Source organism: Elephantulus edwardii, unplaced genomic scaffold (genome assembly GCF_000299155.1).
Source record: "Elephantulus edwardii isolate Elephantulus edwardi_28Jun2011 unplaced genomic scaffold, EleEdw1.0 scaffold00002, whole genome shotgun sequence".
Lineage (NCBI taxonomy): Eukaryota > Metazoa > Chordata > Mammalia > Macroscelidea > Macroscelididae > Elephantulus > Elephantulus edwardii.
This window is the reverse complement of record NW_006399752.1, coordinates 14,959,593-14,974,192: the sequence shown is the minus strand read 5'-3', so window position 1 is coordinate 14,974,192 and position 14,600 is coordinate 14,959,593. Positions and strand designations below refer to the sequence as shown.

At 38.4% G+C, this 14,600-nt stretch overlaps 1 pseudogene; it reads left to right on the top strand.

Moving 5' to 3' along the window:
• The first annotated feature begins 799 nt into the window (after positions 1 to 799).
• On the top strand, positions 800 to 2,591 carry LOC102867600 (annotated as a pseudogene).
• The last annotated feature ends 12,009 nt before the right edge of the window (positions 2,592 to 14,600 follow it).

Sequence of the window (14,600 nt, the reverse complement as noted above, 5' to 3'; positions counted from 1 at the left end):
CTCTTATTTATTGTGGGAGGGAATGTAAAACGAGGCAACCACTATGAAAACTGGTCTGGTGCTTTCTAAAAACATTGGAGATAGAAATACCATTTAGCCCCGCTGTCTCACTATTGCAAATATAACCTAAAGAAACCAGAGCCTTTACCTAAACAAATGAGTGCACACACATGTTTTATTGCCATGTTTTTTACAGTAGCAAAGATATGGAAGCAGCCCATTGCCCATGAATAAATGAATGGTTGGAAAAATGAGGTACATTCACATAATGGAATATTATATCTTATTGAAAACCACTACACATCGAGGGTGAGCCTAGAAAACATTATGCTAAGTGAAATGTTTCAGTCACGAAAGGATAAATACTGCATAACACCACTGTTCTACGATAGAGCTGATATGAAGAGTTGAAGGAAGTATAGGAAAAGACTGGATAGAAAATGAACACTGAATTGGAACAAATGAGGGAAGGACTGTCTGAAAGAAATGTATAACTGGGCATTGTATATATGACAACAATCTGGAACAAGAAGTGCATTGCAAAGTGGGAGAAAGGAGGGGAAAGGAAGTGGACGAAAGAAAATGTGCAACAATTAATGAATGAAAACTCACATTTCTGTAAACTTTTGTTAAAATCACAATAAAATAATTTTTTAGAAAACCACAACTCTGACAGAGGCGTCGCCCTGCAAGGGGCCGGCACACTGAGTGTATTAGGAGACCGCCAACTGGGTGACGTAGTCAGGGAATCATTGATTTTCCTAGTCGCTCTCTTTCCAGCCTCGGTTTGGTGGTCGGGATGGCTCCTGGAAATCAGAGAGAACTTGCTGGGGAGAAAAACATGACGAAAACCCAGGAGATTAGCAAGGGAAAAAGAAAAGAGGACAGTTTGACTTCCTCTTAGAGAAAGCAGAGGGATTCTGAGATCATGCAACAAAAGTAGAAGGCAGCTAACAAGAAGTCTTTGCAGACCGGGGTGGGGGGTGGGGGGAAGACTAGCTAATTTGGAAAACCTGGGTGCTATTGTCAACTAGGTGTATCATACACCCTAAGATCAAGATTTTGCAGAGTGAACAGTAATTACATATGTTATCAATTATCCTTATAAAACAGTCTATTTTAAACTTTACCTTTTGACCTGATTTAGTGTGATGTCTTAGAAAAATAAAACACCAACCGTGCATGTAAAAAAACCCGAAAAAAAACCCAAACAAAACAAAAAACCCCCCCAAATCCCACAACTCTACAGAATAAAAATTTCTAAAATAAATGTTAACTACTTATTTAATTAGAAAATATTTTCTGTGGCTCTCATAGCATTTTTATAACTCAACAGCATCAAACAACAACAAAAATCAAATCACACATGGAAAGACTTTTCACAGAGGAAAATATCCCGATGGCCAGCAAACTCATGAAGAAATGCTCAAAATCACTGGCAATCAGAGAGATGCAAATAAACACTAGAGTGAGATACCATCTCACCCCAGTAACAGTGGCAAAGTTTAACAGGACAGCAAGAATATTGGAAAGGATATGGAGAGGTTGAAGCTCTCATACACTCTGTGATTGTAAAATGTACAGCCACTCTGGAAGGCAGTTTTATGTTTCCTCAAAAAACCTGAACATAGAAATTCCATACAACTCAACTAATCTACTGGTAGGAAAATTAGAATGGAGAAATAAATGGATATTTGTACACCAATGTTTATAGCACTGTTGTTCACAATCACAAGAACATGGAAATGGCCCAAACGTCCATCAACAAATGAATGGATTGAGAAATTGTGGTACATTCACATGATGGAATACTATGCAGCACAAAGAAGCAATGGCTTTGAAAATTATATAACAGGAGAGATTAGAGAGCACTGTGCCAGTAAACTCAGTCTTATAAAGACAAACAAAGCATAAGACCATTATTGTAAAAACAGAAGGATAACTAGTAAGATGTGCATTTAAGTTTAAGTGGGAAAGGGAAGGGAACTGTGATGGGAGAGGGGCTGAGAATAGGCAACTGACAAATCACAGGGTCACAGAGTTTTGTGGGTGGAGAATGGGGTGAAGAAATTAGGAAAGATCCAGAGGAAACCTAAAAAGATGAGCATTAGTGTGCATAGATGAATGGTGATATATTTTATAAAACACAATGTGAATGAATGAATGTGTGAGAAACAATGTATTTCGCATACAAATCAATATAAAGTAAAATTTTAAACATTAGAAACAACACATTTTTGAAAAGTCAAACCACTCCTCAAAAGATAATTATTGTTTTACTTTACATAACATTATTTTGTTGTTATGTGCCATCTAGTCACCTGTGAATCATAGTGACTCTATGAACAATAGCTCTGAACCCTGTCCTATCTTGAGTCAGTCTCACTGACTGACACATCTACCCCTTTCCCTCAGTTACTCTACCAGTCAATCTTATTAGGGGTCTCCCCTCTCCTGTGCTGTCTCTCCAGTCTTCCAAGTATGATGTCCTTCTCCATTTAAGTTCCCTTACTGTTTATGCTTTTTAATGCTAGATTACTACTGCAAGATTGATAATTCCTGTTCTTGAGCTTCATGTAATTGAAATGTGATGTACATATAAGAATTACTTTGTGCCTAGTTTCTCTCCTTCAACGTTCTTTGAAGAAATTAATCCAAATAATTCAGATTACCAGGAGCCCAATTCTTTTTATTGCTAGATAGTATTCTATTGTGTAAATACAACCAGTTCATGTTAATCTTATGTCTAGGATTAGCACAATATTATAATCTGCCATAGTCTACAGGTCAAAGCAGTAATAAGACCCACACAAATTCAAAAGAATGAAGAGAAATCTCCACATCTTAATGAGAGTTGCAGTGATTCATTGAACATAATGTAAGTTATTTTTCAGGCCACGTGTAGGAAACTTAAACTGCTGTGGTTAAATTTAAGTCCTCTGCCTTCTGATAGCTTTTATCTGTTCCGTATTTTGATGTTGTCATTCCTGCTTGTTTTCTCATTCTTCCCTTTTTAGTTTAAGAGATATTTTTTTGCAATTCCAATTCCCACCTTTTTAACAATCTGCCTTTAACCTAGTACATTGATCTTTTCATTTCAGATACTGTATTTTTTTAATTTTCAGGACTTTTAACTAGATTTTTTTTTGTGTTTTCCAATTTTTTGCTCAGATTTCTCACCATTCTGTATATATTCTCTTTTTGATTCTATAGCCCATGTTAAAGTTTCTAATAGAGTTCATAATGCAATCAAGATTCTGCTGAAAATTATCCAAGAACGTCTAGAGCAATATGTCAACAGAGAACTGCCAGATGTGCAAGCTGGATTTAGAAGAGGTTGTGGTACTAGGGATATTATAGCTAATGTTAGATGGATTTTGGCAGAAAGCAAAGAATACCAGAATTTCTATCTGTGCTTCACTGACTATGCAAAGGCTTTTGACTGTACGGATCACAACAAGCTGTGGCTGACTCTGAAAAGAATGGGAATTTCAGAACATTTGATTGTGCTAATGCGAAACCTATACTTGGACCAAGAGGCAGTCGTCAGAACAGAGCAAGGAGACACTACATGGTTCAAAATCAAGAAGGGGGTTCATCAGGAACGTATTCTGTCTCCTTATCTTTTCAATCTGTATGCAGAACAGATCATCCGAGACGCTGGGCTGTACGAGGAGGAATGTGGCATCAGGATTGGTGGAAGAATCCTCAACAACCTGTGTTATGCAGATGACACAACCCTGCTTGCTGAAAGTGAAGAGGACCTGAAGCCCTTGCTGCAGAAGGTCAAGGACAGCAGTCTTCAATGTGGATTGAAGCTCAACATCAAGAAAACAAAGATTCTCACCACTGGGCCAATTGGCAGCATCAGGATGGATGCTGAAGAGATTGAGATAGTTAACAGTTTTAGTTTGCTTGGCTCCACAGTCAACACTCTTGGTAACAGCAGCCAGGAAATCAAGAGACAAATTGCATTGGGAAAATCAGCTGTAAGGGACCTCTCAAGAGTACTGAAGAGCAACGACGTCAGTCTGGAGACTAAGGTGTGCCTGATCCAGGCTATAGTCTTCATAATTACATGCTATGCATCGGAGAGTTGGACAGTGAATAGGGATGGTAGAAAGAGAATTGATACCTTTGAGCTGTAGTGCTGGAGAAGAGTGCTGAATATACCATAAACTGCTAGGAGAACAAACAGGTTTGTCCTGGAGAGGGTGAAGCCAGAATGTTCCCTGGAGTCAAGGATTCTGAAGCTTCGTCTGACATACTTTGGGCATGCTGCAAGAAGGGACTGGTCCTTGGAGAGGGACATCATGTTTGGCAGAGTAGATGGGTGGCAAAGGAGAGTTGAGACCTTTGATGAGATGGATCGATTCTTTGACTGGAGTGGTGGGAATGAGATGGCATTTGAGATGGCTAGGTTGGCACAGGATAGAACAGTGTTTAGAGCTCTTATACATAGGGTCACTATGAGTCACAAGCGACTCGATGGCACATAACAACAACAACAACAACAACAACAACAACAACAACATTGGTTTTATTTGTTAAAAAGTCTTTATTGGACAAATACAATGTCTGGATAATCTTCCCCCTTGTAATTTGTCCAGTTTTGGTGGGAGAGTAAGTCAAATACTTCATCTATCATAGCCCAAAACGAAAGCTCAATACTCAATACATTATTTTTAAAAGCATGAATGAATGATTTTAATTTTGTGGCACTATTTTTTGATACACATTTTAGATTTGGCATTGTTGAAGCTTAATAAATATTTATTAGATAAATTTGTGTGGTTTCAAAAAAAGAGTACCTGTAAATTCAATTTTTATCTCTTCAGTACAGAGGATACAAAAGCAAAAGTAGATAGAAATATAAAGTACTAACATAGCCCTTAGTTTTCCTCTCTTATTTTTGTTATCTTGAGCTCCATGTAAGTGGAAGGACATGTTTCCATTTCCCAAACTATTTTTCTCCCTAAACTATACCCCCTCTAAACTATTTTATAAGTAAACTTTCAGGAAAAGATCAGAGGCATTTACAAAGTAGATTTGTATGTGTGTGTGTAGAGAAACTTAGACAATTAGAAGAAACCAATATGGTATTTGAGATTAGAAGAGTCAGACAAATTACTATAGGGAATTTTAAAAATTGCCTTGCTAAGGACCTATTTTGTTTGACTGTGTAAGACCGTATCAGCTTTGAAAGAGGTTCTATTAAAGAGGGCAACATGTTTGTCTTTTCAATGTTTTTCATCTTTTCTGGAGGACTTTTCTCTGTGTGTGTGTGTGTGTGTGTGTGTGTGTGTGTGTGTGTGTGTGTGTGTGTTTCATACAACACACTCACTGGAACTAAGCAGAATTTGTTGAGAGGTCCACTTCCGAAATAGCTTGCCTCCAGAAACCCTATGAACCTGGAAAAAGGATGAAAGTTATACAAGTGTCCAGGTGTTTCGTTCACAGGGTCACTATGAATCACCTATGACCTATGACTTAACAACAACAACCACCACCACACCAGGGTCCTGCACGTGACTCTGTGCGCCACCAACAATGATGGGAACTCTGCCATCATTAAACTTGATCCTCTGTGGATGTCCTACCATTTCTTGTAGCTTGGTACCAACCTACCTTTATACTGACAAAATAAATGTTAATCCCAAGAATCTAATAAAGAAATGTTTCTACTTTTTTTTTTTTTCAAATTGGTACTCCCAATAGAAAATCCATTTTGAGAATCTGTGACTTACTGTCATGATTTGGAGGCTCATCCTCTTTCCCTCCCCTTAATTCCTTCCCCCCATTCTTTATAAATGTAGGTATGACTCTGTGTTCTTGTTTGCTAGAGAAACAGTGAAGCAGCAGTGTTGAAATTTACTAATAAATCATGTGACCTCTGCAGCACAGATTTAATTGAAAAATGGAGTAGAATTATGCATATCTCCCAGCTGCCTGCATTCTGACACTTCCTTCTTCAGAGAATTAACTTTATGCAGGACTCTGGAAAGCAAGAAGATGAATGTGATATTAATAAGATTGATTTATACAAAGTAGGCCACAACAATTAATATACTGTGCATTATGCAAACCAGAGGCAGAACACTTCAGAACCAGAGCCACTTGAAATCTCAATTACAGGAGATATATATTATAATACACAGCAATGGCAATGTCCTATTAAAACATTTAGCAGCTGAGCTATCAAATGAAACTCGAAGTTTTAAAAGAAAAATTTAAAAAGCGTTAAAAAAATCACAGCACCTAAATTATTACAAGTTTAAATGTAGTTCTTTGCCTAACAAATGTGACAGGATGACAAGCAATAGGAAATAGTTGAACACATATGACAAGTTCCTTTTGGCCTCACAATACACCTTATATACCTAATGAGGATATGACCTTTTCTGTTACAGTACAGATCACATTCAACTGGTGACAAGCAGTCATGAATTCATAGCAGTGGGCTTCTCTGTGATAGGGTGACATGAAATTTCAGTCATTTTTTTTTAATGTGAGAAAACTGTGAAATTTCCTTCAGTTATAGTAACAGCAATCATCTCTTAGGTTTACCTGGTGGTTTAGGGGTTACAATGCATTAAGCTTTATAGTCACAATCTCTCTCATTGTTATTGATTCTAAATCAACTTGTTCCTGACACTCCATTGGTTTTTGAGGCTGTAAACCACATGGGAGAAGATTATCCATCTTTCTCCTGAGGAGACACTGGTGAATTTGAAGTGTCAGCAAGGCACGACTTTATGGATAGCAGAAACCCCCCCTACAGGCTAGGCTATGAGAGCAATGGCTACCAATGTTTCATTGCCATGTTACTTATATTTTGTTTGTTTAGTCCTTTCCTTCACGTAGATGAGAAAACTGAGTATTGAGGTGGTAAGCAGATTAATAAGAGTCATATGAATAATAATTTCGAATTGGAACTTGTGTAACTACAAAGCCAATTTTTAAATCCTGGACAATTCTGCCCCAATTTAATACTCACAAATGATAGGTTCTTTTATGTCCAATGGAAATTACACTTATTTTTATTTAATAATAAATTATTAGCATTAAATATTTGCCAGGCACAATTCTGAGTGTTTTATAAGTATTAGGTCACTAGTGGCTTAGTGGATGGAGAGGTTGTGCTGCCAATTCAGAGGCGGGCGATTTGAATTCATGAGCTGTTCTGAGGTAGAAAGACGGGCAATCTCCCCCCATACAATTTACAGCCTCTGAAAATCTACTGACAAGTCAGCAATGAGTTTGTTCTGATGTAAGGGCAACGAGGATTCTTATTTTTAGTTTTTAATTTTCATAGCCATTTTACTAGAAAGGTTTTTTTTAATCTGTCTCAATTTCATAGTTAGGAAAATTGAAGCAAAAGAGAACAAATATATTTTTGTGTTAAAAAATGGTCAGTTTCTGACTTGGTCTTTTCATTTATGATTCAAAGTATATTTACATAAAATAGAAAAAGATGTTGCTTGATTAAATTGTTCTCATTTGCTTCTATTACCCTCCATATTTTTTACTCCACTGACAACCTCTCACTTCAGACAGATCCTGCCATTTTTTATCTTATCCCTTGATGTTCAGCCACCTGGAAATCCTCCTGGCTACCAGTCATGAAACAAACTACATTCATTAGAAAAACCTGTTCTTTCATCAAGTTTACTATTATGCATGTTTGTTGAAATGTGTGTGTGTGGAGGTGGTGGTGTGAAAAAAAATATAGCTGAATTCCACAAATTCATGTACAAAAGGGTCTGTTGGTTTTTCAGAGACAATGCCATGCACTACTTCTAATGCTTTCATGGATATTATTAATTTAATATTCAATAAATAATATTTAGTCATTCATGCCAGGCCTTGTACTAGATGCAGAGCGTACAGTGGTTAACACTGACAAAATCCTTGCCTTTATGTTGCTTATAATCCAGCTGGCAGTATAGATATGTCTATGTTAAAGATTTATCATTCAAAATGTCTTTCCTAGTCAACGATTGACTGTTTATTTTGTGTTGAAGTATTTATTGTATTAAGGAGAGAGGATTAGGGTGGGATACAAGCCCCATCCTCCTGGAGGCTTATATAAGCTCATGGGACCTCAGTGCTAGCTCTCTTTTTGGGACTTGTGCCTTTTTTGCAACTTATACTCTACAAGACTCAATAAATCTCTACAAAACTGGTGTGCATGCCTACAGTCACATGAATTATTCCCCTGAGAAGTCTGAATCTGTATTAAACCCTCATGTGAACCACAGAACCCCAGTGACATAGAGGAGTGAGGGAACAGAATGGAAGAGGGACTGCTGATGTTAGATCCTGGAGTTATGGAGCAAATAAAACATTTGGAACAATGTTGACTCTACCCTTCTCTGGTCTACTACTAATTTTAGCTAAATAAAATATGAATACAATACGCATCATCATGTTGTTGTTGTTGTTAAGTGCTGTCAAGCTAAACACAACTCACACTAATCCTATGAACAATTGACCTGAACCAGGTTCTATAACTATTGTCATTTCGTTATGTTGATAGAGTTTCCAGAGGAATGTTGCTTTGCTTAGGAAGTGGTTGCCACTCCTGTTCCCAGCCTGTCTTAATCTGGGAGCTCCACCAGACACTGTCTACCATTGTTAACCATTATAAGATTTGACACACAAGTGGCACAGTGTTCAGCATTACAGTAACCCCATGTTACCTCAGCACAGAAAATGGACAGAACAGTGCTGTGCCACTTAAAAGAATGTTAGTTCTAAACACAATTAACACCATCTGGATTTTAAATACCAATGCCCTCCACCAGGTCCTGATAACTTTAAACAAACAGCTTCCTGTCCACAGCTCACTGTTAGCTAAATCCAGCAAATCCAATCAGCTCACACACATTTGTGAACGAAATAAAAAAAAAACAACCAAACAGTCCACACCTGACCCTCAACCAACACAAAGCATCCCGTCTTTCAGAATCCAACTGCTTCACACATCGGCCTCCACAATGAATCATCATACTAGGAGGTTTTAAAAATAGTGACAAAATACAAATCAGAGAAAAACAAAGAAGTTTTTGGAATTAGGAAAATAGTGGTTTTATATTCTTTATTATTTCCTCTACTCACTCCTTCCTCCACCCATCAAATTGTGTAACTCTGCGATTAAGCCCCATCTCCCATCCTCACGCCTCTGCTCCTCCCTCCCCTCCTTGGATCCTCATATTCATTTTACAATAATGGTCTTCTGTAGTATTTGTCTTGATAAGACTGAGTTAGTTCCCTTAGCATAATGCTCTCCAGTCCGTCCCAAGTTAGATAGTGATTTACAGAATCATTGCTCCTCCATGCTGTGTAGTATTTCATTGTGTGAATGTACCATAACTTCTCAGTCCACTCCACTGTGCCTGGACATTTGGTTTGTTTCCATGTTCTTGCAATGATGGATAATGCTACTATGAACATTTGTGTAAAAGTCTCTGTTTGTTCCTCAATTCTCATTTTCCCCAGGGCATATTCAAAGCAGTGGGTCAGTGTTTTTGTTTTTCTGTTCTTGATGTTTCCATTCTTGCTGAGAGATACAAATCAGTATAACATCTAACATCTTTTAGTGTGTGCCTTACACTCTCATTTTTTTCCTTGTATTTTATACTACTTTAATTGGTTTATATACATTGTGTTTCATACTATGTTTTATAAAATCAATCACCATTGGCCTTGCCCATCATTACTCTGTCTTTTTACCTAGATCCCTCCCATTTACCTTTACCCCCTGGCCCCCCAAACTGCAGAGCTGTGTTTTTACCCCTATCTATCCTCACCCCTCTGCTCCTCATCTCCCTCTTGAGTTTCTGTGCGTGCTTTACTAGGTATCCTTCTAGTTTTACAATAATGGTCTTATGTAGTATTTGTCCTTATGAGATTCTGAGGTAAATGCTCTCCAGCTTCTCCCAAGTTACGCAGTATTTTTCAAAATCATTACTCCTGAGTGCTGCATGATATTCCGTTATGTGAATGTACCACAATATCTCAATCCATTTGGTTGTGTTTGGATATTTGGGCTGTTTCCATGTTCCTGCAATAGTGTATAACACTGCTATTAAAATTGGTGTACAAATATTCATTTGTGTCTCAGTTCTAATTTCTTTGGGATATATTAACTAGTACTGGAATAGTTGGGTCATACGGAGTTTCTTTGGTAATATTTTTGAGGAAATGTCAAACTGTCTTCCAAAGTGGTTGTTCCATTTTACAATCACACCAACAGTGCATGAGAGTTTCCACTTCTCCACAATCTGTCCAACATTTACTGCTTACTGGCCTACTAAATTTTGCCACTCCCACTGGAGTGAGATGGTGTCTCATTGTGATTTTGATTTGTATTTCTCTTATTGTCAGTCATTTTGAGCATTTCTTCATGTATTTGTTGACCACCTGAATGACTTCCTCTGTGAAAAGTCTTTCCATGTCTTTTGCCCATTTTGTAATTGAGTTATCAGTCTTTTTCTTCTGGAGGTCCAGGAGTATTCTGTAAACTTTTGTTAAGAGACCCTTGCCCAAAATGGTATTACCAAATATGTCTTCCTAGCCAATAGGCTTTATTTTTATTCTGTTGTTAAAAAGTTTTTGATGAGCACAGAAATTTTAATCTTGAGAAGGTCCCATTCATTAATTTTAACCTCTTCAAATTGTGCATTTCTGGCTGTATTGGCAGTCTCTTTAGACCATAGACTAAGCCTTCTAAGCCTGGTTCTGATTTGTCTCTTATGAACTTAATAGTTTTGGGCTTTACTCCCAGGTCTCTGATTCACCTTGAGTTGAGTTTTTGTGTATGGCATGGGATGTGGATCCTATTTCAGTTTTTTTCAGGTAGCAATCCAGTTTTGACAGTACCATTTGTTGAAAAGGTTGTCATTTCTTCACTTGATATGTTTTATTTCCTTGTTGAACACCAGCTGACCATAAATGAATCCATTTCTGGGTTCTTGATTCTGTTCCATTAGTCTACGTGCCTGTCTGCACCAGTATGATGCTGTTTTGGTTACCAGTTGTGCAGTAGGTTTTGAGGTCAGGGAGTGCTATGCCTCCCACTTCATTTTTGTTTTTCCAAAGTGCTTTGCTTATTCGAGGTCTCTTTCCTCTCTAAATAAGCTTCCTTTCAATCTTCTTGAGAAATGCATTTAGTATCTGTATTGTTATCCTCTTCTTGTTGTTTTTATGATGTGCCATCAAGTCAACTATGAATCATAGTGGCTCTGGCTCTGAACCCTGTTCTGTCCTGAGCCAGCCTTGTGGTCTCTAAAACATTTACCTGCATTATCCCAGTTAAAATGTCAATCCATCTCACCTGGATCTTCCTCTCTTGAGCTGTCCCCCCACCTTTTCAAGCACGAGATCCTTCTGCAGGGACTGATCCCTCCTGGCAACATGCCCAAAGAATGTCAGACGGAGTTGACATTCCAAGCAGCAATTTGGCTTCACACAGGACAGACCTGTTTGTTCTCTTGGTAATTCAATACTCTTCTCCAGCACCACAATTCAAAGGCATCAATTCTTCTTCTGCCACTGCCCAGATTTATGATGCATAACAAATTATTGTGAAGACTTGGATTGTGAACAGCCTGGATGAAGCACACCCTAGTCTCTATGGTGACATCATTGCTTTTTAGCATTCTGGAGAGACAGCAGTATTACGCTTACCTTCCTAGGTGCTCTTATTTATCTTCACTCTCGTTCTACATCCTTCTTCCATTCAATCTTACTTGTTTAGTGAGTTTGTTTTTCCACTCATTCCCTTTGTTTTTGAGAGTTTCTTACCAAAGAAAGTGTAGGTTGTTGTCTGCTCCTTCAAACTGTTACTTTAGGTTAAATTGTGTGCTCTGAGAAGGCCTAGGGATATCCAGCCCAGCTTGAGATTGGGTAAATGCACCTTAATCTAATTCTTCCAATAGTATTACCCATTATTGCTGCATATTTAAGCCATGGTTGTAAAAAAATATATTTGAACAGCACTAAAGTTGGTATTTTAACGTCAACAAGTCTTAGTCTTTTGTATTCTCAAATGGCTCCAAGTGTCATTCAAATGGAGAGAGACAAGTGTGAATCATTGTGTTTACTGTATCCTAACTATAGTCATTGGAAATACTGATTATAGCAAACATCTTTTACCAAAGCATTTCCACTGTTTTTTTTAAAAATTTATTTATTTATTTATTTTGTTTAGCATTTCCACTGTTAAGTAGAACTAAGAAACACAAAATTACTCTCATAACCCAATTGTAAGTCTAATTAGTGCTTGTTATTTCACTTCCTACAGCAGTGTATATGAATAAGAGCAGTGCTGGAAAAGTCAGGAAACTCTTGTTATGTGCCGTCAAGCTGCCTGCAAATCATAGTAACCCTGTGTACCATAGCTCTGAAGCCTGATCCATCCTAAGCCAGTCTTACTGACTCCAACATACCTATTCCCAATACCCCACTTACCGTATCTATCAATCCGTCTTATCCAGGGTCTTCCTCTTCTGTGTTGTGTATTGGATTATTGAGATTTCATTCATCTTTAACTCTTAGACCTATTGCTCTCCAGGCATGTGTTTGATGTGCAGGTTTGCTCTGTCCCTGGGAGTGAGGCTAGCCAGCCTGGGCCTAGGGTTTGAACCAGGAGGCGGCCTTAAGCCCAAAGGAAGCTGGGAGAGATTCTGACTAGAAACTGTTACACCTGTAGGACAGAGTGGAACTGCCCCACAGGGTTTCCAAGCCCGGAATCTTGACTGAAGTCGACTTTCTGTGGCTCATTGGTTCAAATTTCTGACTTGTAATTAGAAGCCAAGTGCTTAGGCACTGTGCCCTCAGAACTTTCTGTGCCTTTCCACACACGTAATTATTGATGGCAAATTTAACTGGTGGCTCTTTATGAATGATTTTTTCTTATTCTGTAATACTAAATTATAGGAAGAAGACCTCTGGTGACATAGGGAGTAGACAGTTGCACTTCTATTCCAAAGGCAGGCAGTTTGAATCCACCAGCTGCTCCTTGAGGAAAAGATGAGCATCTACTTCCGTGCAATTTGCAGCCTTGGAAAACCCACTGAAAGGTGAACTATGAGTTGGTTCCAACTCCATGGTGCATAACAACAACAACAACAACAACAACAACAAGAAGCAGCCATAGGAAGCTCTGGTGGTGTAGCTACAGCAAGTTGCACTGCTAATCCAGAATTCTAACCCGTGGAGATCGTTTTCTGATTTTACTTTTGTCATAGTTTAACATACATAAAGAAAAAAGTGTACACAATATAGCTGCCAATCACTTCCCAAAACTATGAACAGACATGTTTTTCAAAGTGTGAGTTCTGATGAGGAAAATGATGCCTTTGGTTTGATGTTGGTTGCTTCTTGTGTGAGGGAACACCAGAAAGCTCTGACATTAGCTCATATTTCGTTTCTGCATTCTCACCTCAGTCATGCAGTTTTCAGAATGCTGTTGAGGATCAGGCTGACATCTCCCAGTGTGTGAATTGCCTTTATTGACCAGGCAGATGTTATTGAAGACCATTGTTTTCTCTTACCTCACAGACCTCTCATTGTCAGTGTCACTTAGTGAAGTTTAGAGAATTCATAACAACTATCAACCTGGTAGTATTAGAATTTCAAAGGAATTTAGTAGAATCAAAAATGTCTTAATTGGTTTTTGATTTTGAATGATGAGTTATGTTTTCATAGGTGAATCCTCTGGTTCACTCAACTGAAAGGGGTAACTTGGCTTTATGGACTCTAATCCAAATGCTATCAACCCTTGCCCCACCCTGTATATATGCATGCTTTTTTACCATGTATTAATTTGTATTCAGTAATATGTTATTGTTGTTGTTGTTGTTGTGTCCCATCCAGTCCATACCGACCCACAGCTGACCCTCCAGTAGTTTGTCAGAGGCAGTTAATCCCTCGGTAGGAGAATTACATCCTTCTCCTGCAGAGCAGCTGGTGGATTCAAAATATGTGCCTTTGGGATTTCAGTGCAGCTTCTTGCCACTAGGCCACCAGAGCTCCAGTATGTTGTTGTTATTGTTTATGAAATCATTCGTGTACATTTCCTGGATCCTGGGAATGCAGAAATAAATAGGAAGTAAAACATTAACAGAGTATTGAGCTCTACTTTCAAAGTTTGGTACCATAGTCTGAGGTTTGTTGCTCTGCTAGAAAAATGCTGTGCATTTCTCGTGGCCTTTTTGGCATGTGGCCTATGCCACCACCGTTCATGGGTAGAGGTTAGTACCCTGTTATAAGGAATCCACCAGCAACTCCATGGGAGAAAGTAGACAGTCTCCTTAAGTTAAGCCTGAGAAATCTGATGGATTGTCAACGTGAGGTAGAACCAGCTTGGTGGCAATGAGGGAACAAGCTGTAGAGCAGAGTAAGGAAGTAAATTTTGGAAACTCAAAGGGAAGAGTGCTTAATATCAACTGAAGCTCTATTCGGGAAGACTTCATGGTGGCCAAACTCACTACTACCCTGTTGCCTTGGACTCACAACAACCCCATGAGAGGTGGAAATCTAGCGAGGTGTGAATGGGGGTTGAGAAAACGATGAATGATCACAAGGCTTGTATT